This window comes from Mytilus galloprovincialis, chromosome 10, assembly GCF_965363235.1.
Source record: "Mytilus galloprovincialis chromosome 10, xbMytGall1.hap1.1, whole genome shotgun sequence".
Classification (NCBI taxonomy): domain Eukaryota; kingdom Metazoa; phylum Mollusca; class Bivalvia; order Mytilida; family Mytilidae; genus Mytilus; species Mytilus galloprovincialis.
The window spans coordinates 81,593,610-81,620,430 of record NC_134847.1 but is presented as its reverse complement, the minus strand read 5'-3'; the positions used below and the strand labels follow the sequence as shown (position 1 = coordinate 81,620,430).

The window sequence follows — 26,821 nt, the reverse complement described above, 5'->3', positions numbered from 1 at the left end:
TCTTCTTAGTGCACTAAGTAGTCCTTTGCGGTATTTCTACACACTGGTACATATATGGCTTCATCGTTAGGCTAATAAAGAATAACCTAAACTGATAAAAAGGTAAAGAATGTGAATTTGTTAAGAACTTTTTCTAAAATATTTGAACAATGATAAAAACATTATCCTTGCCTATTTGTCCACTTACTAAAAAGATATGGCCAATGTCCGGTTTATTTGTTTCGTTATTTGGTTCCCATGTTCAAATAAATTGATGCATTTAATAATAAATCCTTGCTAATATAGAAAAGCAACTCAAACTTCTCATCTGGACTTTAGTCTGTATATATCGGCCCCTTCTCTCTTTTGGGATTGAAAAAAATTTCAATTTCTTTCTTTTTAATTTTGTAACACGTTAGGCAATCAGTGACACTAATATAGTATATTACCAATAATAAGGCCATATATTTGAAGCTGTTCAAAATTCTGTACATTAAATGTACGTGTATCAGATCGGACATTTTTATTTAATTGTCGTATATATAAAAAGAATTGCTATAAGTTATCTAGTATGAAATATGTCCACTGGACTGACCGTGCAAGTACTGTATATATAGCTAGTCAAGGTCGTTAAAAACATCCATTTGTTGTTGTCCACTGGAAATAAGCTCTTTAAAACACGAATCCCCGTTTATACTCAATGCCAAATATATTTGTTAATATTTTTTAATCTTTCTCTTATGATTTTATCATAATATCTTTTTTTATTTTTTTTGTGTGGTTGAACATGAAATTGACACCGATGCTACAAAGAGAATTTGGTTTAATGTCATCTGTTGCAATATATACTAAGTATTACACGTGGACAGGATGTTCCCCAGAAAATAAGTTATATACACACCCCAAGGGTACACGCTACTGTCATATGGAAAATTACTGGGTCACCTGTAAGATGGTAATCAGCCATGCAACTAATCTGGTGACTGACCATGTCACTACGCTATAAAAAGTTTATCGTGAGATCGAAATGAAATATTCATTTTAATTAAAAATTTAAGAACTAAAGGATTTATCATTATTATGAAGTTAAATAATTCAACCAAATCGTATTATTTCCAAAAAGGTTATAATATAATATGTTTTATCTATACCGGCAAGGACGTATAACTAATATAAGCCCTTGATACCGGGAAAAAATTAAAACTGTATTTTAATTTTTATTTATTTTATAGAAATCCTTGTCTCTTGAAATGGAACTCACGCATGCCTAATTAAGATTTATAAATTTATTTAAAAATATAACAAATATTTAGTTTTGATATTAAATTAAAGTTACCTTTCCGCGCTATAATTTATTTGCATATGACATGAATTAAACTATTTTTGTTGAGGAATTTAAGGGTTTGTCCAAACAACGTGTATGTTATTAGTATTTCACATGACTTGTTTTCGCCTTGAAGCTCATTATACAGAGTGTTTCAGACAAGATTATGAAAATAACGTGCACGATACTTTTTTCGATCATCGTGAAGTGACAATTTTAATTCCCATTCCTCCATGCACTCGACCCCTGTTCAATTGTATATTTATAATTCCTCGTGCTTTTAATTACCCCTCTACGTGATTACCGTTATGCCAACAGAAACCCGGGACTTGATATACATGTAAAATCAGGGGCGGATCCTGCCACGATAAAGGGGATTAAACAACTACATGTCTCCATTTAATAAGGGCTGTCGTTATCGCTGGGTTTCTATTACCTCACTCTATTCATAAAATTTAGATTTCAAAAGTGTATACCTTTTCATATATTGTGTAGGTTAAAATATTATCTTTTCCAATATTGTTTGCGTTTTGTTTGGTGTGTAATGTAATCGTGCAATACCTAAGTGTCAAAAGAGAGTTTTCCCCCGACCTATTCACATATTTTAAGCCTGAAAAGGTGACCTTTTCCAACGGCACGTCCTATCACAAGTGTATATAGGAACTTGAGAGGATTCCCGAGATTACCATTACATGCAATGATTGCTCACAAAAGGGGAGTCCAACCCCCGGATTCCATCCCCTTCGACCCGCCACAGAATATGAAATTGTTATTTAAAAGTCACATACTAGTACTAGATCCGAGCACCTGTTTTGGGATATATATACATATAGCTAATTTACCGTAAATAACTGCGAGAAAATGAATAATACACAAGTTGATAATTGTCTCTTCTCTGCTAATTAATGTGCATGCAATATAATATTCACTCTGATTTACTTGTGATACCACCGACACTAATAAAATTTACCTCAAAGTTAATAGGTGCTCCCATAGATTAATACCCAGGGTATTACATCTATGGTGCTCCGTTACTGGGAAGATCATATCGGATCCGATCAATTTATTGGTTCCATTCCCCCAATTATAAGTCAACACGGCTCCTTAGAAAAAATGCATTGCAATGCGTCATAATTATCTGGACTACTAAGTGTACAAATGTACTTCCATATAACTTCGAAAACAGACAATAATTTATTTTACTGGATGAGATTGGGCTGACGGATTTTTAATGGATGGTAATTTTTATTTATAGCACAAGTTTACAAGGCAAGATTATTCACCTTTTCACCTTACAAATCAAATGGTTGCCTCCTTACACCTACACGACCTAAAACATATTCATATGAACATTTGGTATCATTCATTTTGTGTGACAACTCTGAGTGTAAGATTAACGGGGAGGGATCCAGAACTTTTCATTTTTTTTTTGGAAAGGGGGGGGGGGGGGGTGGTGTATAATCAACAAAAATTTTCACACGAAGGGGATTTGGGGGGGGGGGGGGGCTTTCCCCTTAATTAGAAATCTCTATTTTCAGGCATAGGCTTATATAAATTTGCCTTTTGAAGAACTGAAATAAATATGAGATGGCTAATAAGTTTTCAGCTGCTTTACATTAATATACATCATATACATACATGTGACATACACAATTATATATAGAGCCATTTAAAAAGCTATTTTTTACAATACTTAAATAATGTAGGATCAAATCTTGATGTATGTAGTTGAAATTGTTAGCTTTAAACATTAAAAAATGAACACCCGAAGTTTAAAGTTAAACATAAAAATGACCATATAGTCTTTAATGTATATGCTATTGCCATGAAACTAGGTCATTGTAGGTAAACTGTCATCTATTGCCTTAAATCTTAGTTCACGCCAAGTTTGATTAAAATTAGTCGAGTATATCTACTCTATTAGGTCTCTAGTTTGGATATTGTTTAACTTGTAAATTAAAATCATACTACTTCCAAAATTTATTTCTTTAAATATTATGGATGAAATAGCAAGTAATTAAGAGGATGAAATTAAATTGGATGAAATGTGGCAAATTTTTTAGGTAAAGTAGTAATTTGGTAAAGTTTGAAAAGGTAAAATATTAGTATGTCTGAAGTTGTCAAACTTAATTATAGACCCTTTAAAAATAAAATTATCCTTATTTTGAGTTATAGCTTATAGATTTTTTCTATAATGTTGATCAGGGGCGGATCCAGCCATTATTAAACAGGGAGGGGTCCCAACCCAGAGTAAAGGGGGGGAGGGGGTTCCAACTATATGCTCCCATTGAAATGCATTGCTCGGCAAAAGAAAAGGGGTGGTTCCAACCCCTGGACACCCCCCCCCCCCTCAGTGCAATTTTACCTCACTGTTCTAGGAAACAAAATAGTCTATTTTTTCCTGAATTTTTCTATGGACTCATTTTTTTCTGTTTGATTATAGATTTATGCTGAATTAAAACATATATATAGATTTAAAAAAAATCTTGCATCTTTTTGGAGATATCAATCCAGGAAAGTGGAAGGATTTCATGTTTACTGGAAGTGGTGCGGCCTAGTGAAAACGGCAAACAGAAAGTAGAAAAAAAATGTTTTGACTTCAGGGTTACGTAACTTTTTATTCTTCGTGGCATGACCCACTTTTTTTCCGATTAAATCACAATTTCACATTAGTACATACATGATATGAACATAAAAATGTTTTTCTATCATGGTAGCATTTTTAATTTTTTTATTTTCAAAGGTCAGCTGTTTAGCATGTAAGCCTATGGAGCAGTCAATTACAAGACTGCAACCTAAAGAAAAACACATACTGATGTTTAATAATAGTTTTTACCCTTTTTATGTTTAGGACAAGAAATATAGAAAAATATAAACAGTTAAAATAGAAATGAGCGACAAAACAAGAAAAACAGAATACAACAAGGCCTAAATGGTAAGAACACTTCTATATATATGTTTAATAATAGTTTTTACCCTTTTTATGTTTAGGACAAGAAATATAGAAAAATATAAACAGTTAAAATGGAAATGAGCGACAAAACAATAAAAACAGAATACAACAAGGCCTAAATGGTAAGACCACTTCTATATACTGCACAATCATGTAAATTCAGAAATTATTGATATGTTGATTGCATTTATTATTGTGATTTTTGTCGAGCCTTCGACTTTAGTCGAAAAAGCGAGACTAAGCGATCCTACATTCCGTCGTCGTCGGCGTCGTCGTCGGCGGCGGCGTCCACAAATATTCACTCTGTGGTTAAAGTTTTTGAAATTTTAATAACTTTCTTAAATTATACTGAATTTCCACCAAACTTGGACAGAAGCTTGTTTATGATCATAAGAAAGTATCCAGAAGTAAATTTTGTAAAAATAAAATTCCATTTTTTCCGTATTTTACTTATAAATGGACTTAGTTTTTCTGCGAGGAAACATTACATTCACTCTGTGGTTAAAGTTTTTAAAATTTTAATAACTTTCATAAACTATCCTTGATATGTACCAAACTAGGACAGAAGCTTGTTTATGATCATAAGATAGTATCAAGAAGAAAATGTTGTGAAAATAAATTTCCACTTTTCCGTATTTTACTTATAAATGGACTTAGTTTTTCTGCGAGGAAACATTACATTCACTCTGTGGTTAAAGTTTTTAAAATTTTAATAACTTTGATAAACTATCCTTGATTTGTACCAAACTTGGACAGAAGCTTGTTTATGATCATAAGATAGTATCTGACAAGAAGAAAATTTTGTAAAAAAAAATTTTCACTTTTCCGTATTTTACTTATAAATGGACTTAGTTTTTTTGCCAGAAACAAAACATTCACTCTGTGGTTTAAGTTTTTAAAATTTTTATAATGTTCTGAAACTATCCTGGATTTCTACCAAACTTGGACAGAAGCTTGTTTATGATCATAAGATAGTATCAAGAAGAAAATTTTGTAAAAATAAATTTTCACTTTTCCGTATTTTACTTATAAATGGACTTAGTTTTTTTGCCAGAAACAAAACATTCACTCTGTGGTTTAAGTTTTTAAAATTTTTATAATGTTCTTAAACTATCCTGGATTTCTACCAAACTTAGACAAAAAGTTATTTCTGATCATAAGATATTATTCAGAAGTAAATTTTGTAAAAAAAAAATTCACTTTTTCCGTATTTTACTTATAAATGGACTTAGTTTTTCTTCCAGTTAACATTACATACAGTCTGCAGTTAAAGTTTATAAAACATTTATTAGATTCATAAACTATCCTGGATTTTTTTACCAAACTTGGAAGCTTCTTTCAATCAAAAGACAGTATCGTGAGGGAAATTTTTATTCATGTTTTTCCTCATTTTTGTTGAGTCTGCGATTAACAGAAAAAGTAGGCGAGACACCGGGTTCCGTGGAACCCTTACGAATTTTTCACAAATGGACAACTTATTGTAATTACAAAAAAAATTTGCATAAAGATCTATATATATATATATATGTTTTTGTTATCAAAATATGAGTTCTTATTTTTGCGATTCTCACCCAGTCACATTATTCGCATTACTAAAAACCTCTCGATAATTTCTGAATTACAGTAATAAAAGTAATTGCCTTTGAATGATGACATAAGAAGATGTGGTATGGTAAATGAGTGACTTATCCACCAGAGTTCAATGAAGTGAATGCAAGAAATTAAAGGCCAATGATGGGCCGGCATTCAATAATGAGAAAACACTTCCTTTATAGGTCAGCCAATAAAGATCCCAACATGAAAAGATTTAAACAATCCAAAAAAAAAGTAAAATCACAAAAATACTAAACTTAGAGGAAAATCAATTTGGAAAGTCCATAATCACATGGCAAAATCAAATAACAAAACGCATCAAAAACGAATGCACAAGAATTGTCATATTCCTGACTTGGTACAGGCAATTTCAAATGTAGAAAATGGTGGATTAAACCTGGTTTTATAGCGCTAACCCTCTCACTTTGATGACAGTCTCATCAAATTCCGTTACATTTACATTGTTGCGTTAACTAAACCATGTAAACAGACACAATAAATAAAATAGTACAAATATGGGTATCATCGTATAACAATTTTACAGAACACAAACACATCTATCTACAAACACATTCATTGATTTGTGAGTCTGACGTCAGAAAATTTTAAACGTCACATAGATTTGTCGTTCAATGTGCATACAAACAATTTTAAAATTTACATAGGCAATGTTAGCATATAGAGCAAAAAAATTAAAAGTATTTAAGAATAAATTTCAGAAATAGACAGAGATTGAAAGTTGTCCAAAAGTTATATAGAATTTATAAGAATCCACAAATAGATAATTCCACTACGCAATTGAATGATTTTGACGTTTATGGTTCAACGTATTTTGTAATTCATAATAGAAATATATCATAATGACATAAAATAGAACAATATCATACTGATGGGATCTTTTAAAGTACAGAGTCACGTTATAAGAACCAAAGAAATACAAAAAGTTGCATATGCAAAACACGCCACCAAAAAATGAAAGACAATACAAACACATTGACGAGATGTATAAGTACAGAGCCACGTCAAACGGATATCACATTAAACCATTCAATAGTAAAAGTAATATTAATAATAGTACAAAGACAAATAAAAGAACTATAACACACGTTGTTAACAAATGGTTAAGATGATAAACAACATCAGTACGCAGAATCTATACATCAAGACCATTGTGTATTATTTGTGAAGTTCAACATATTCAAAGTCAATAACAATCAACCTTACCATAATATAGGACAGTGGTTCAAATAACACAACATGAACATTCTATAACAACTATTGCAAGTGGCTCAACTTTAAATATCACTGCAAGGCACTAAACAACGAATATTAAATCTTGGACACAAAGCACTGAAATAAGAGAACTCATAAGCAAGAACATGAAGAATATCAAATGAAAGTTTCTCAAAATTTTCATTAAAACATGATAAAATAAGCTTATTTATATTACTGTTGTTTTCTCCATTTATAGCATTGTTTTTTTAATTTTGTGTATTTATAGGTCAGATGTCTTGGTTTTTATGATCATCAACAGGTCCTGCAGGTCTATACGGAAGAGGAAACTTAATTGTTAATACTTTTCTACATAATCATGATAATGTGCTAATTAGATTAATTAATGTGAAATGAACTGCACTGTGTGTTTTTCTGGAAAAAGAAATAGAAAAAATTCTACAAAATTGCTATAAACAAAATGGAGTACTATCAAAGATGCGCAAGAACACAATTGTGTAAAATGTAACAACCTACATATTCACTGATGGATTATGGAGAAATTAAGAAAACAACAGTATCTTTTTCATGTTTGTTGTCGAAATAAACACCTGCTTTATCCATTCATGTACATGGCTCCATCATATCAAATATACAGAGAAGATGTTTGAAGAACAAGTTGCAACAATTTATTCAGCCAATTAAAAGAAGATGTCTTATGGATGGAATTATTTATGCACTGAACTGTTATGTAGGGGGTCGAATAATTGTACACAGCAGCTGAAACAAAAGACAAGTTAATTTAACATGAAAAGTGTTTATTTTATTTAATATGCAAATATGAGCACAATATTATAACATCACAAATGGTATAATATTCATAGTGTTTTGCTTATTATTGTATTGTCTTAAACATGTTGTTAACAGTCAGCCTTTTGTTTTTGTCATGTTTGTATGTTTAATACTCACCATGAAAATTTGTATTAAAGTTTTAATTATCTTTTGTATCAATAATTCAGTCTATGAAAAATTATCTTTATACTGTTTGTACTGTTATGAAGTTTCCATAGAGCAAAAATAGGGGAAATCATTTCCTTAAGGGAAATTTGATGTTCAAAAATTTCCTTAGAGGAAATTTAAAGAACAATGATTTCCCTAGAGGAAATTTGTTGTCTTGAATTTTCCCTCAAGGAAAAGTTTTTGTCAAAAATTTCCTCACAGGAAAAAGTATTTCCTCCAAGGAAAATTTGAAGCTGCAAATTTCCTCACAGGAAAAAGTATTTCCTCAAAGGAAAATTTGAAGCCGCAAATTTCCTCAAAGGAAATAGAATTTCCTCAAAGGAAAACGAATTTCCTCAAAGGAAATAGGATTTCCTCTAAGGAAATAGGATTTCCTCTAAGGAAATAGAATTTCCTCAAAGGAAATATTTATGCAGCAATTTCCCTAAGGGAAATCTTTTTCCCTTGAGGAAAAAACAATTTCCCTTGAGGAAAAATCTTTTTCCCTTGAGGAAAACTACTTTTCCTCTGAGGAAATTGTTGAAAAAAGGGGCATAACTTTTTCAACAGTGGTGCTAGAGCCAAAATTTTTTAGGACAAATATCAGGGAACCAATACCAACCAAGTTATCAACTTCATTTTGACTTAACTCCAAAAATTAAGGTGACAACTTTTGCACTCAGCGGAATTGCAAACTTGTCCCGGAGACTGTTTCTGGTTAAGGTACATTAAGATACAAAATATAATCAACTACAAGTCATAGAAGAATAATATCTTTTAGATCGCACTTCTTTGATAACAATGGACCTCGAAAAAAGATTCAAATTTGTGTTTAGGTCCAGATGATAGCAACAACACAAAAAAGAGGAATGCTATTTGTTACTGAGCACTTCTTTGATTTTATTTAAAGTCCACACAATTTGTTTTGTAACGGAAGCACAAAAAAAAGATACTCATTATTATGCCAATATATAATTGTAATATAATTATATTAATGGAGAACTTCTAGTATTGTTTTACTGTGAATTCTTCTCGTTGTTGTGATTGGCGTTCTAATTCTTCTCACATACAAGCTTGTCTATAGTCTGAGGATTTCTGTTATTTTTGCTACCAATTTTTTTCCATATCCCATGTTAGGATCAATCTCAAAGGTTGAAAATTTCATATTTGAATATTTTTTTCGTTATCTGGAAAGTTACTTTTGACGGCGGATCTTGATTGTTTCTGTGGGGCTTCTTTCTCATGGATAGGGATCACTCACGGGGGAAAAATGGAAAATTGTCGAAACTAATTTGACTTTTATGTATAGCATAAAATCGAGAATGGAAATGGGGAATGTATCAAAGAGACCACAACCCGACTCCATAGAAAAAACAACGGCAGAAGATCACCAACAGTTCTTCAATGTAAAGAGAAATTCCCGAACCCGGAGGCGTCCTTCAGCTGGCCCATAAACGAATATATATTAGTTCAGTGATAATGAACGCCATACTAATTTCCAAATTGTACACAAGAAACTAAAATTATAATTATATAAGAAAAACAAAGACCAGAGGCTCCTAACTTGGGACAGGCGCAAAAATGCGGCGTAGTCCGAATTATATTCTTAAAAGAATTTAAATTCACAAACTAGTTATTTTGCACCAAACATTAATAACTGTTTAAATTTGTTTGCTGGGAATTACCGTAATTTACAAATTATGGATTCGGTAATTTCCGCAAAAAAACGATGTTTACCGAATGATCTCATCATACATCAATCTCATCATACAACAAAAAACGTATAATGTTGTGAGCACTTCATATAATGGTGTGAGCACTTAATATAATGTTGTGAGCCCTTAATATAATGTTGTGAGCACTTAATATAATGGTGTGAGCACTGCATATAATGTTGTGAGCACTTAATATAATGTTGTGAGCACTTGATATAATGGTGTGAGCACTGCATATAATGGTGTGAGCACTTAATATAATGTTGTGAGCACTTAATATAATGTTGTGAGCACATAATATAATGTTGTGAGCACTTAATATAATGTTGTGAGCACTTAATATAATGATGTGAGCACTGCATATAATGGTGTGAGCACTTAATATAATGTTGTGAGCCCTTAATATAATGTTGTGAGCACTTAATATAATGGTGTGAGCACTGCATATAATGTTGTGAGCACTTAATATAATGTTGTGAGCACTTAATATAATGGTGTGAGCACTGCATATAATGGTGTGAGCACTTAATATAATGTTGTGAGCACTTAATATAATGGTGTGAGCACTGCATATAATGGTGTGAGCACTTAATATAATGTTGTGAGCACTTAATATAATGTTGTGAGCACTTAATATAATGGTGTGAGCACTGCATATAATGCTGATCATTAACATAAGGCAGTCATGGCGTTCCATAATTTATATTGTTTCTACACAAGATAATGCCTGTAGCAGGTCATGATCAGGAATATGACAATTGTTTGCATTCGTATGATGTGTTTAGGCATTTGATTTTTCCATTTTATGAAGGACTTTCCGTCTTGAACTTTCCTTGGAGTTCAGTATTTTTGTTATTTAACCTTTTCAATTACGCGCACAAAAATTAGTCCTTACATGACAGTTGTATCTGTAAAGACAGATGTGACCACTAGCGTTACATAATCATTTTATGTACTGGATTTTGTTGAAAATATCGTCCGATCAGTCTTTATGAAGAATTTTCGAAAGTTAAATACTTGAAATATTAAAATTTAATTATTAAATCTTCAATAAGCCTTACATTTTGTTTATATGACATTTTCGATTGCTGTTGTGTGACAGTTTTGATCGAATTATTCGGTACTCCACCAGTCGAAGAAAAAGAAATGGGTATATATATATCGTTTTTATTATATGATTGATTCATATTTACAGATAGATTGTTTTGATTATCAAAACTAGAAGCAGAAACGATTTGTAGTGAAATTAGAGTTCATCAAACATTCAATCAAGCAACTTGTTATTTTGTCGAATGTCGGAGCCCCGCTTGAAAGTCTCCCGAATGACCAAAACATTAGAAACCGTACAGTTCTGTTCTTACACTGAGCTATAGCCTAAATATGTAAAAACAATGGCATTTAAAGATATGATATATCAATTATGTTTGCTTTATGTATTTTCAAGACGAAATCAAATCAAAGACGCTTGCAGATAAACAGGTGTACCTGATACTTTCTTCTCTAAATCCAATTAAAAAGGTTAATAGGAATGAATTATAATCTAACATGCATTATTTATATAATGATGCAAACATATTATCTTCACTTGTATTTGACGTTTATTTCTTGGGAATTCGCGATGCGACCCCGTTTACCCTCCTTACTATTAAATAACACAATAGATGAGTATGTAATGAAAGAGGATTCATGGATTGAATGTATTCAAAAGATAATAACCGACTTTTTTTCATTGAAATTAATTTAAGTATTCTTACCCAGAAAAGTGTTGCCAGAGGAAATGATGTAAATTAATGCTTTAAAACATCAATCTTCTACTTTGTTGTGGATATTTTAAAGCGGGAATCTTATTATGCACAAAATAAATATAAAGGTATTTGCAACAACCATAACTGCCTGTTTTGTTCTTATTTAAGGTAGCACAATACAAAGATTTTTTTACCTCCAATCACTATCCTTTAAAATGCTGTAACTTTCTTATGAATGCATAGAAAATAATAAAAGAGGTACATGTATATATAGATAGATAAAAGATTATTCTTTTAAACGGTTGCAATATTTTTATTATGCAATCATTATGTAATCAATTATTATGTAATTAGTGGCAAAATCTGGGTCAGTTCATTTGAATGAATTTAGCTCATATGTCTCTTGAATTTTAAGAGTCAATATAGGATGAACGGATCATATAAACCGGAGGGAAAATATGATACAAGCCCAAACGAAAAAATATAAACGAGTCTAAATTGAAAACTACGTTCAAACCTATGATTGTGTTGGATAAAAACCGCAATTTAGCTCTATCGTCTCTTTAACTATACAAAAAGTTTTAACGAAATCTTAAACAACACATCATGGGCTTCAAAAGGGTGTCTCAAATTGTCCTTATTTTATTCCATTCTCTCATAAATCTCTAATTAGTGTAAACATCTTAACCACAAAGAAGAAATAAGATGATATAATATTCATTCCAGTTGAACAAATTACCTGTTGCCAGTTTGGTGAATTAAAATAGTAGTTCAACAGTTTAGCAGTTCAGCACAAAATGTAAATGTATTTTTTTATTATCTTTATATTTTTGCCTGTGTAAAAAAGTAATCTCACCTGATGTCTTTTTTTGTACGACGAGAGTATATCTAAATGTTGTTTTCTAGTTCAGCCCCAGATATTAAGGTGGCCGCCAAAATCGTGTGGTATGTTTGGTCGTTGTGTTATTGATTGAATGAATAAGTAAATGCCCTATACGTTTTTGTCGTGTAGGGCAGTAACGAATTCCGCCAAAGACCGTAAACACTTTGTCATCCAAATTATGGTTGAATATACATTGTTTGAATCCGTACCAAAAAAAAATACGTTTAATTGAAATAATTTGATATTTAAAAGGGAATGCAAATAATACAAATGTATAAAATGACAATAATAGGATGAAAGATAGTGTTGTTTGTCTGTGCGATTGAAGTAAAGATCTCCTGTCATTAGTGCTATTTCCACTTTGGTCGAAGTGTCAAGGAACTTGATAAGTGGGTGAGAATTTTGCGTTATCTGACTTCTTTAACGGAAAAGTTTAAAATGATCAGATATGGTATGAAAGTACTATGTATATGTTTAGTACAAAGATTAACTTCATGAAAATATACAACAACAATAAATCAACTGTAATAAATGAATGTCAAGAAAAAAGAAAAACTTTTATAACTTGAAAAACGAACCGACAATAATAAAGATGGTTATTAATAACACGAACCTACTGTATTGTCTCTTTCGTGATACACAATAACTATAAAAACAAATATTTAATATTAATAACTTGATCTTTTTATTTTTGTTATTTTGACGATATTATCACAACTACTTATTTTTTAATTGACACAAACCCGTGTTTTTAGTACAATTCACGGTACCAAGGTATCTGCACCACTTGCGTATTTCGACAATAAATGTGTCTTCAGCTATGCTAGTTCATATGTCTTTGAAGACATAAATTCAAAACACTACCTTTGTAAAAGAGGAACAAAAGATACCTGAGGGACAGTCAAACTCATAAATCGAAAATAAACTGACAACGCCATGGCTTAAAATGAAAAATACAAACAGACAAACAATAGTACACATGACACAACACAGAAAACTAAAGAATAAACAACACGAACCCCACCAAAACCTAGGGTGCTCCGGAAGGGTAAGTAGATCCTGCTCCACATATGGAACCCGTCGCGTTTCTTATGTGATAACACATCCGGTAAATAGTCTAGTTCGGTAGGTCACATTCATGAAAGTGAAGGGGATTGTAGTTACGACGTAAGGAACATATCCGATATCATTTGTGAAACGGTTATTCCAAAACAGTCAACAAACTTGTGATGGCGTCCGTAAAATTTACGAAGGGATGATTTCAACTTCACCATTTTGAACTCTTGGTTTAATAGCTTCCTTGTGAGCAGCAAACCTCTATCAAGAAAATCATAATAGGAAATGCAGGCACGGGAATATCATATCATTCGGGAGATATATGCACAATAAAGATCCACTTGCATGATATGTCTTTCCACCTAGCAGAATCGACTGTTCTGTAAAATTTGTCTTTGAAAAAAAATGGCGAAAGATACAGAGAGATATTCAATCTCATATGTCGATAATCAACAGACAACACCATGGCTAAAATATACAATAGACAACACCATGGCTAAAAAATACAACAGACAACACCATGGTTAAAAATACAACAGACAACACCATGGCTAAAATATACAATAGACAACACCATGGCTAAAAAATACAATAGACAACACCATGGCTAAAAATACAACAGACAACACCATGGCTAAAATATACAATAGACAACACCATGGCTAAAATATACAATAGACAACACCATGGCTAAAAAATACAACAGACAACACCATGGCTAAAATATACAATAGACAACACCATGGCTAAAAAATACAACAGACAACACCATGGCTAAAAAATACAACAGACAACACCATGGCTAAAAAATACAACAGACAACACCATGGCTAAAATATACAACAGACAACACCATGGCTAATAAATACAATAGACAACACATGGCTAAAAAATACAACAGACAACACCATGGCTAAAAAATACAATAGACAACACCATGGCTAAAAAATACAGTAGACAACACCATGGCTAAAAAATACAGTAGACAACACCATGGCTAAAAAATACAATAGACAACACCATGGCTAAAATATAAAATAGACAACACCATGGCTAAAAATACAACAGACAACACCATGGCTAAAAAATACAACAGACAACACCATGGCTAAAAAATACAATAGACAACACCATGGCTAAAAAATACAACAGACAACACCATGGCTAAAAAATACAACAGACAACATCATGGCTAAAAAATACAATAGACAAACAAAAGTACACAAAACACAACATAAAAAACTCGAGTTAAATAATTACGATCAAAATATACCCGAATCGACAAAAAAGGAAATTTTATGACACCTTTATTTGACAACTTTACTTCTAGCTATTCAGAACAATATCTTCCATGGAAATAAATATATCTAATTTGGTGCTTCAACAACAAAGAAATCGGTTTGTACCAGATTTAATCAGAATAGCTGTTAAATATGACTTGATAAACTTTGTTGAAGATTTCATGAAATCAGGCAGCTGCCCAAGTAAGGCTCTATGAAACAGATATATTTCTACTTCCATAGCGAAATCTGAAAACAACAGATGGCAACAAAGAATATCAGTTGACAGTGACTTTGAAATTGTCCATACAATTCACAAACAAATTGTACCACACAGAGCTTTGGTTATTGCTCAAACTAATCCTGATTTTAGAGAAGGAGCTTGATTGTGGTCAGTGTGTATCTATACATTCTAACGTTATCAACATTCACAGCAACACTTTTGTTATGTTATACGGAATATGATCTGGATAATGATAACAGTATATATTTCTCAAAAATTTGTTTTACACATGTTCATCGAATGTGCAGCGTTTTAATAACAGTTAATTTAGACCCCGTTCACACTAAGACATTTTTATCGATTTAAACTAGTCTAGACCGGTTCACTTTAGATCGGTTTAAGGGCTAATGTGAACGCATTGAATCGATCTTCTATCGGTCTAAACTAAAACACCAAAAGAGGTAGTTTAGTTTGAATCGATCTAAAGTAAACCGATCTTACTTTAGATGTGAACGCAGAGATCGGTGTAAATTAGTAGGATCGAATCGAAAATAACGTATGCGCATGTATAACGTGACGGTACCCAAATTGCACCTATTTCGACAGTTTTTTTAACTACGTTTTTTTATGATCAAGACAAAAATTTCCATTTTGTGTTTATTTTGTAGCCGTATCCTTCTTTACTATATAGGTACACCAATTTGATTTTCAATCCATATGAAATCATAGAAAAATTGGTCTGAACTAACCTCCAAACCATCAATGATTATGTATTGAGGAGTACCCAAATTGCATCCATGCTTACATTCGCATCGTCAGAAGTCAAATAACTGAGCTTTTGTTTAATTTTTTCAAATATTTTGAACAATTGGATATTTGTCCATGCTTACTCTTCATTTTTTAAGAAATGGATACTTGAAACATATTGTATTTGGTAATTTTAAAAAGATGACGTTTTGATGACGTCGCATGGCGACGTTTCGGTACATTTTGCTTTTTCAGTAGACACTTCATCTGTTGATAAATACTGTGAACGTTTTGTGTATATCTAACTATGTTTACCGATGATGAAAGACGTTCATAGTATCAAATCATACAAATACAAATTGTTTAGTCTCTAGGAAATCTTGTAAGATGCCCGCTGCTATTTTTGCTAAATAGGTGCAATTTGGGTACTCGGTGCAATTTGGGTACCGTTACGTTAGTGGCAAAACTATCTCAGAGGTTCGTTGTTTAACTCATATTTCTCTGTTAAAAGACTTTTAAAACAAACTGTAAACATGTTGTCTTCGCCATAGAATATATTTTTGATGTTAGAGTTCTTAACACTTAGTGTTCATCAATTGAATATGTGGTGTTCATTTTTTAATGCCTTTGTGTTTCATTTTTGAACGCTTGATGTTAGAGTTCTTAACACTTAGTGTTCATCAATTGCATGTGTGGTGTTCATTTTCTAATGCCTTTGTGTTTCATTTTTGAACACTTGATGTTAGAGTTCTTAACACTTAAGTGTTCAGCTAATATACGTGGATGTAAAAAATCATCATTTATTCTGTATAACAGACAGATAATCACAGACTGGTTATTCCGCAGTTTAGGAAATCATTAGAACAAAGCTGACAGTTATTTACGTTTAATCGAAAGCCTGTTCTTTAATTCGTCTTTTATGTTGAATATTGAAAATTTGGATATAGCAGTTATGAATATTTGACAAATATATATCTGACATGAGAAAATAACAAGGAAGCCATCGAACTACCTTTAGAGATTATCATAACTTGTTACTCACTTCTTTCGTGTTCATGTGGGATATAAGTCCCTTCTCCAGTTCTCTTCCTTATTTGTATCCATTCTTCGTTTAACCGCCTAAATCACCAGCCGATATCTGTTTCCGGTATTTGGTACCCTGGTATATTTTTTTTAACGCGAGGTGTTCAAAATTTCGAGAGATTTGAACACTGATTGAACATGTAATGTTAATAAAATTGAGAATGGAAATGGGGAATGTGTCAAAGAGACAACAACCCGACCAAATAAAAAACTGAACGAATCATGAAATAAGATAAACATCGACATATTTTTATTACGATATTATCATAACAGGCATCATTGATATGCATAATTATGTCACTTTTAAGTAAAACTAGTAATAATAATAAAATAAGTTCATAAACTATACATATATGCCAGCTTGAAAGTTTTATATTTTACAATTACTAAATTATTAGTAAAAAATTCACAAGATCATCATCCTGCGTAAACATTCATATTTTTAAATCAATTTCTTTGTAAATTTGCCAATTAGAAGGATAGAAAATCGGACAAACAACTATCTTCTTTGTTAGATCAGAATTTGAACACCTTTGTACACTGTGTCTGAACACACATGTTAATATTTTTAACACAAACGTTAAAACTTTGAACACGTCTCTAAGCATTAACATATGACGTTAAAATATTGAACATTCGGTGTACAGGTATATTTACAGTGTAGTGTGAACGCAGTGGTTCATATTAGACCGATAGAGATCGATATGATTAATAATAATGTGAACGCTAACTGGTTTTATTTAGATCGATTCAAATTAGATCGATAAAAAAAAATGCTAGTGTGAACAAGGTCTTACCTTCAGAAATATTATCATTTATTTAAAAGTGACATTCAACTGAATCAATAACTCTAATTTATATATGACATTTAAATCGTTGAAACACTCTCATGTCTTGATTATTCTGTAATCATGGTAATTGTACAAAAATTCCTTAATACTTGAAAAATCTTGGTTAAGAAGGACGTAAAGTTAATATATTATCCATATAACAATATATTAATAGGGAATGATTTTCGCAAACAATATACCATCTAAATAAATTAGATAAAAGAATATTTAAACAACTATTTGTACTTCGAAATAAAAAAAAACTAAGTCTATCTATATGGTTAAAGAATAACTTAAATTGAAAAAAATGGTCTCATACTGTCTTCCAAAAAATTGCACCAACTATAAGTATAAACACCAGATGGTTGATGTTAAGATAAGTCTTTCATTTCTAAATAATGGCAAAATTAAAAACAGGAAAGGCGAAAAATGATATCATTTCAGTATCTATTTATACAAAAACAAACAAAGTATTTCATCCAGGAAGTATAAGATATCTTATTGTAACAAAACACAATCAAAGCTGAACAATTACCATTTAAACTTGTTATACAACGGGAGTTCACCTGAAATATTTTATTCGGAAACCAAATATGTGTGTTATAACATGATACTATAGCAGTTTAAATATAGCCCATAGCTACTTCTTTGTCAAGAGGTCGGACATATTTAAACATTACAAAGAAAATGAGCTTTTTCTCTTGAACAAACTTAAATTAGAGAATAATCAAAATGACACGATTTTTTCAGTCCAAATATTGCCCCCAAAGATTAAATATGTCAAACAACTTAAATATAAAAATGCTTTGCATCAGATACAAAGATAAAATCATTAAGCGATCATTACTTCCTTGTATAGTTGATTCAAAACTGTGTTAAAAAAACTGTTAGAATTATAGTTGTTCGAAAATAAGGTAGAACTGAAGGCAAATGACTTCAGTCCTTAAGCCATGATCCACGTGAGTTAATTTTTTATTCTGTAAAACGATATTACACGAAGAAAGCCGTTTTTTATTTAAAGTATTCTTTATTGTCTGTACTTTTGCATCTCTATCAATCTAAACGTATGATTTCTTTTTTTTCAAAATTTTGAGATACCTGATTGAACAAAGCTATAAATATAAAATTGGGAGATGTTATACAATTGCTAAAAAGACAAGAATCCACAAAAGTACACATGAAGTAGATGTGACCAATAATAGATAAACATACGGACTTCAATAATGAGAAAACAACATACTGTGTTATCGGTTGCCCAACATGACATGTTCGAGTTGAGCTAAGGCTCCGTGTTTACGACCGTACTATGACCTAGAATGATTTACTTTTAGAAATTGTGAGTTGGATGGAGAGTTTTCTTTTTTTGCACTCATTCCACATGTTCCATATTGATATATAGTTTACATTTTTATCAAGGAAAATCGTCGTGGATGATTCATCAAAAGAATGACCTGTCGTTCTAAAATAAATTTATTCTATATAAAAATTGTAAAGGCGTTCCTCGACGTATATATGGATTGTTTTTAACATAACTATCCTCTTATATTTACAAAAAGAACAACACGAAGATCATATTCAAACAACACAGATGTGGATAGTTCTCACTGTGTTATTAACCCTCTTGATGCCAGATTTAAAAAAATCAACGTTTCGACGTTGCAAATAAGCAATAACAATTTGACGTCGCCAGTGCCGAATTCTTTTGACGTCGTCTTTTTGGCGTTATTTTTGTCATGTTGATTTATACAGTAGTTTTTTCTACGCAAACGGCATTCACAAGGGCGGTGACCTGGTGAACATTTTGATAATGCTATATTTGCTGATTTTAAAAAATCTTTTTATACAAATTTGCATCCAAACGTACATGTACCAATGAGATTCATAAATGTAAAGTTAACTGATAATTTTTTTAGATGCTGTCGAATTCGTGCAATTATAAAAAGTTCTTTTTTGAATTGCAAGATAATATTGTAAAGTATTATGCAATACGTATTTGCCGCCTACAATTTTTGGCTATATATTTTTATATCATAACAGTTTTTAAAAAGATGTTTTAGAGTATTTATGGGCGGATTTTACCAAACCATGTTTTGAAAGGCACGGAATTGTCGGAAGTACATTTGTTTATTTGGTCACAATTTTATCTTCGATTGTTTTCTACTGATGTAAACATTTATAATAACTTCAGAATTACCCCTTTTTGAATAATGGGCATTTGAATTCTGTCTAAACTAAAGGTTTAATTTATTCTGCCATGTGTGTGGGTTTTTTTTAAGTAATGTAAAGCTATACTTCAATCAAAGCTACAGTGATAACGATATCTATTGATTAAGAATTGACGACATTGTCAGTGCCTTTAATTAATCATTCCTTATTTCTTCTGCAAGATATTGTAATTCATTATCATATTTTTGACACGGCTATAGTATGCTGATAATTAAATTATTACCATAAAGATTATAAATGGAATGTTTGACAACCAAAGTTTAATTGACTTTGCCATTTAAATTGAATTGAGTAATTTAAAAATTTTACAAAATTATTATTAGTTTTAAACTAAACATGTATATTTTCATAGATATATATACGAAAGGTAAACGTAAAATAGTAATATATTATGAATCAGGATCTGTTTTATTTCATTTCGCGTGGTGAATACTTCTATAAATTCTCAAATTTTAAACCTTTTCAAATTTATTAGTCAATATACATATATATTACGGATTACAAATGTGTCAAGGTTTGTGATTGGATAACAACACAGAGATGTCAGTATATATTCAGGAAACTGCCGGGGTATATACGACGGTTTTATTCCCAATTGGAACCTCAAAAACGTCATCATAACACCGGTTACTATGTGACGTAGTCAAAAGCTATCCGACTGTAAGAGGCTCACAGAGGGAAAATAATGACGTGCTTCAGTCAATAATACATTTTTGATACAAAATCACGCAATTTACACTTTTAATCCTTAAATTTAATTTTAAAGTGTTATTATAAATTATTACATACACGATAAAATTATGTTCACAGCAAATTAGAAAATCCACATGTATGCCGAACATATCAGGTTGGGTTTTTCAATATATATGTGTTGTCAACAAATACCTGCACTGGAAAATAACATTAAGTAAGGGGTAATCCGTAATATATATGTAATTCAGGTCTCAGAAAGGGCTCAGGGGATATAAACTCTAAGCCGGGAATGTCACAGTATATACCCTGTCTGAGACCTGAATAACATATAATACTTATTCACATGACAAATCTCATCTACAATGTCTACACCAAACCACTGGTTATAAATTAACCGGAGTATAATGCAATAAAACTACATTTTTTTATGACGGATATTCTAAAGTTGTGATTACAAGCAGATTTAAAACATACCAAAAGTATGACATTATATCTTAAATAGACGTTAATATCCAACATCCAGTTTACAAAAAAAATATAAATGTTTCCACAATTAAAACTTAATGTAGATAATCTGCCTATCTTTCCGCCGCACCTGATTCGCCGTTTTGTTTTATTATTGTTTTTGTCAATGTTCAGTTTTCTTACTTGAGTTTTTGAACAGTTTGTCTTTTTTGTATTCTCGTTTTAGCCACTATGTTGTCTATTTTATTTCACTCATGACTTTCTTATCCTCTTGCTATCATTCCTCTACATTAGAGCAATCGATTGGCACTGCTAACTATCAATTTGAAAAGTCCATATAACTGACTTATGCTTCACTTAAGTTACAGTACCAAGCATACATGTATTGCCTTTGAAAAAAAAATACATTTCAATGGTTGAACACATACAACATTCATTCCGACAATCATATAATTGTCATTTTGCTTCTCTTGACATGCCTTAAGCAAAGAGTATCAAATGTATGACAAACTGAAAAGAAGTCATAAGTAATAGACAATCAGCAACCAAAACAGAAATAAAAAAGGACAATAACAAATAAACAACAGTCAACAAATTTAATAGACAAAAATCAGATTCAAGCAACACACATATAGTTTGTTTATATAGGGAACTGTTACACCTCTTTCCCAGGTAAGGGCATAATTTATAATCCTGGTACCTTTGATAATGTTTTACACCACTGGGTCGATGCCACTGCTGGTGGACGTTTCGTCCCCGAGGGTATCACCAGCCAAGTAGTCAACACTTCGGTGTTGACATGAATATCAATAATGTGGTCATTTTTATAAATTTCTTGTTTACAAAACCTTGAATTTTACGAAAAACTAAGGATGTTCTTATCCCAGGCATGGATTACCTTAGCCGTATTTGGCACAATTTTTTGGAACTTTGGATCCTCAATGCTCTTCAACTTTGTACTTATTTGGCTTTATAAATATTTTGATATGAGCGTCACTGATGAGTCTTAAGTAGACGAAACGCGCGTCTGGCGTACTAAATGATAATCCTGGTACCTTTGATAACTATAGGCTCCCACTAACAATGTTTTGTATTTAAATATTCTTTCATGATTGAAAATGTGCAATAACATACTACAGTATTTGACACAAATTACAAAAAAATAAGTTACACTTGTAAGATCGACCGAGTCATAAAGATATAAGTATTATCATTGATTTTTTTTAGGTAATTGAAATACTTATTCTAAAAAATGCCACGTCTGATCCATTTTTGCTTTTTATACAGTTGTTCTACAGAGTATTTTTCTATATTAATCCAATATTTTAAATATGATATCCCACCTAAATTTGCGGGTAATATGTTTTTTACATCTACATTCATATACAGTGTTTAAATAACAACAACATATTATTAACTGTCTTACTTTTGACAAAATCTTTTAAAACACCTATATTGACTTTGTTTTGCACTAAACAGCAAGAGCATGTCACACATTTAAATCCAATCTATAAATAAGCTAATGATAGATACCAGGATTAAATTTTGTATTTACGCGCTTTTCATCTACAAAAGACTCATCAGTGACGCTCGAATCCAAAAAAAAAGTTTAAAAGGCCAAATAAAGAACGAAGTTGAAGAGTATGAGGACCAATAGAGACCTATAATGGATAGCCAGAAATTTTGTGCAACATTGCTTTAAAAAAAATACGAAAAATATTTACCCTTATTTCTGAACAAAATGTACATAGTTCAGTTTCTTTTGATTTACATTTCAATTGATATGTAAAACAAATTCTGGTTATAATGAAGGGCATGGAATAAATGGCAATCCAATATTCAATCTGCATATTTAAATCTGTTTCCCATTTATTACGGACAGATAAAGGTAATACTTTATTATCCCCCAAACATAATTTATAGAAAAAAATCCAAGATTTGGGTTCCTTTGAACTTCATCTATTAAGATAAACCACGCCACATTCGATATGTGCATGTTTTAAGTAAGGCGCCTGTTATTTAATGGTTATCGTTTGTTGCTGTGTATCATATCTATTTTCCAATTATTGTTTTTATTTACATAAATCAGCCGGTTAGTTTTCTTATTTGAATTGTTTTACATCTGGGTGTCGATGGTTGCTCTTGTGTAGGCGTGGCGCGCGTCTTGTGTATTAATGTTTTAAGGTTCCTTTTGTTAGCTATTATTCGTTTATTTCTCTGTCCTATATATTCTCCTATTTATTTGTATTGTAGTCCTGTCATGTAATGTTGTCATTTTAATGTTATAATTAACATTGCCATTAAAGCTGGAGGTTTGGCATGCCATAAAACCAGGTTCAACTCATATTTTTTTTCATAAATGCCCTGTACCAAGTTAGGAAAATTGTTATATTATAGTTCGTTTCTATGTGTTACACTTTAATTTGGTCTTTCTGTTGTGTCGTAGTTCTCTTATATTTGATACGTTTCCCTCAGTTTTAGTTTGGAGCCCGCATTTGTTTCGTTTCTCTATCGATTTTTGAATCTCAAACAGCAGTATACTAGTGTTGCCCTTATTTATTTCGAAGCCTTTTATAGCTGACTTTACGGTTTATTATTTACTCATTGTTGAAGGCCGTGCGGTGACCCATAATAGTAAACTTCTATGTAATTTGATCTCTGGTGGGGAGTTGTCTCCTTAGCATTTATACTACATTTTTCTATTTTAAAAGTATAAGCCATTATTCTAATAGTCGAAATGATACTTTTCTAGTGTTCATAAAATAAGTTCTTAAACTGAACTTCATTACACTACTGTTACCATGGTTACAGGTAAAAGGGATATGAGCTTTCACAAAAAGTGTTTTTGTTCTTTGCATTAGAATTATTTTTGACATGTCGGAGTCATTTATGCTTCTATTTTTTTTTCATTCTAACGTCACCGATACGTCTTTGCATTTGTATAAAATGTTAATCATATTATATAATAACATATTTTGTAACCACAACTAAAAGTGTTGTCTTTTAAGCTTTTAACATTGCTTCAATTAGATATTTGATATAAAACCAGCAGTCAAATTCAAATTCTTAAAATTCAACTTCTGAAATTCCTTTTATTTTTTCTTTGACAGATCTAGGATAAGCAACGTCAAAAGTCTAAGTTTCTTACAACGATAATTCACACAGTATAGGTATCATTTGTCGCAATGAAGCATTTAGCTAAACTGAGATTATACTTCCTCTTGATGTGTTTCCATACTGGATCTTCTAAGACATGCCAATTGAAAGAAAGAAACACTATTGCAGACTGCACAAAGAATGGACTACAAGACATACCTAAAAACTTGCCACTGAACATATCAGAGCTTGATCTAAGTCATAATAAAATATCATTCCTTAGAAGCCATGCATTCCAACGATTTGAGCTTTTGTCGGTATTAAAAATTGATTATAACAATTTAGAGAACATTGAAAGAGAATCATTCAATGGTCTTTCCAAACTAAGATGGCTTTCAATGGAGAAAAACAAACTTGATATTTCATCACGTGATTTCAAACATGTATTTAAACCTTTGAATAATTTGAACCATTTAGACATTAGATACAATATGGATAAATTGGTAACCAAAGCTACAGTAGAATATCCATTTTTCGGTTACATGTCTAACCTGACAACTCTATATATGGACCTGGCTGAAAACCCTGTTTTCAACTCGAGTGGTTTTGAGTTGATGCTTAACCTTCAAACTGTTAGATTTGAAAAATGCTATTTAAAACAAATGCTTAACAACACTTTGATAAACTTGCCACGAAATATTATCTCAATTTATTTTTATAGGTGTTATTCGTTTATATCCTTTGTAGAACCTAACTTTTTAAGACCTTTACCTGTACTGAAGGAACTAAATATGTTCAAGGTTCGTATCCGATTCCAAGATGCATTGAAACTTTTGTATCCGTTTACTGGCAAGGAAATGACATCTATAAGCTTTATACAAGTAATTGGTTTTGCAGCTAAGCCAGTCTTCATTACTCGTGATATGGTGAAATATTTAAAAGAAATTTGCGTTCAAACATTAGTTCTAGGAGAAAGTGAGATAGTTGGATATGAGGAAAATTCTTTACTTGCGTTTAAATATCCACAATGTTTGGAATATGTTGTATTTTCAGGCAATCGGTTTTCACTGGGAATAGAAAATCATGAAATGGAACTCATAGTTGTTGCAATGAAAGCAACAAACTTGAAGTACTTTGACTTATCGTACAATGCCATTAATTTCAACGATGTGACGTACTGTAATATTGAGGCTCTTCGAAATGTTTCCTATAGAAACGAAATATATAGCAATGGGTGTAAAGTTAAAACGAAAGTAGCTGAACAATACCAAAGTTCAAATTCAAATCTTCGATATTCTGAAATGACTGAAGAAATAAACATAACTGTTTCGATGCCTGCAAACCTAACCTTTTTCCGACTATCGCATTATATGACATCATATAAAGAGTACGGACTAAATTTCGTTGTAAAAAACTCAGCTACTTTGCGATACCTGGATTTGTCGTACTGGAAAGTTTCATATTTTCCAAATATATACTCCGTCACACCATTCAACATAAAATACTTGGACTTAACTGGTGTCAGCTCAATGCTTTTTATCCACAAATCATCAGTGCCTATATTTCAAAATATCGAAACTGCAGTTATGAAGGATTCAATGATTGATGAAACCATTAGAAGAAATGGTAATGTATTTAAACTATTCCCGACTGTTGAAAAGTTTGATATATCATACAACAATGTGTTATATCTGGATGATGATTCTTTTTCGTTTAATACAAGACTATCGAACCTGAACATGGCAAACAATTTACTATCAACAATTCCAAAGGCAGTGATGAGTTTAGCGCACCTAAATAGATTGGATATCAGATATAATCGAATTCAGACAATTGGACAAACATTCAGAACCTGGCTTGATTCGAAAAGTGAAAGTAGAAAGTTTCTTCTACTTATAAAAGGTAATAGTTTTAAGTGTACTTGTGATACAGCCGATTTCATTCAATGGTTATTCAAAACGAAAGTTAGTTTTGATCAGAACAAAAAACGATACAATTGTACTTTGACAAATGGAACAGAAACCAATACATTGTTGGTTTACAGCCGGTTTCATGACCATTTCGGTAACTGTGATAGCAAAACTTGGTTACGTTTAGGAATTGGCCTCATCGTTTCCTTTTTTGGATTGACTATTATTATTGGAGTTATCTTTAACTTTCGATGGAAAATAACATATTGGGTATACCAAAATTTTAGGAAGGCAGTGGAAAAAAGGTTGGAAAGAAAGTTTAGATATGACATCTACTTGACATATGCCGATGACAGAATTCAATGGGTTCGTGAAGTTCTCCTGCCGAGAATAGAAAACTCATGGAATATGACGGTTTGCCTAGAAGATCGAGATTTCCCACTTGGAATTTCGCAAGCAGATGCGATAGCAAATGCTGTCGCGGGAAGTAAACATGCTATTTTCATTATTTCAGACATATATAACGAGAAAGCCTGGAGTCAATATGAAATTGAAAGAGTAAAATATGAAAAATGTTCAAATTATTTGCAAAAAATTGTTGTTATTGTAAAAGATGCAAATGTGTCTTCAATTTTACACGAATTAGACAACATAATACAACATTTGATCATAATAGATTGGACTAATGATGAAACTGGTTGGGATAAATTACGTATGGCATTGTTTACGGAGGCTTTTTGATTAGCTCTTTTATTCCTCGTCAACATTTCGCCTTGTAGTCTCAACAATAAAATGATTTGTCTTGTAAA

The 26,821-nt window shown here is 31.5% G+C and overlaps 2 long non-coding RNA genes across 3 annotated transcripts; both read left to right on the top strand.

Annotated features, from left to right (window-relative positions):
• Positions 1–2,469: 2,469 nt before the first annotated feature.
• On the top strand, positions 2,470–8,061 carry LOC143049382 (uncharacterized). Of its 2 annotated transcripts, XR_012970208.1 has the most exons (4): positions 2,470–2,541; positions 4,155–4,238; positions 4,295–4,378; positions 7,351–8,061. It is a non-coding gene; the product is annotated as an uncharacterized LOC143049382 (long non-coding RNA). The 2 variants fall into 2 exon arrangements; XR_012970209.1 differs by lacking the exon at positions 4,295–4,378.
• Positions 8,062–18,452: 10,391 nt separating this feature from the next.
• Positions 18,453–26,821, top strand: LOC143048561 (uncharacterized). Its single transcript, XR_012969880.1, has 2 exons — positions 18,453–18,581; positions 24,117–26,821. It is a non-coding gene; the product is annotated as an uncharacterized LOC143048561 (long non-coding RNA).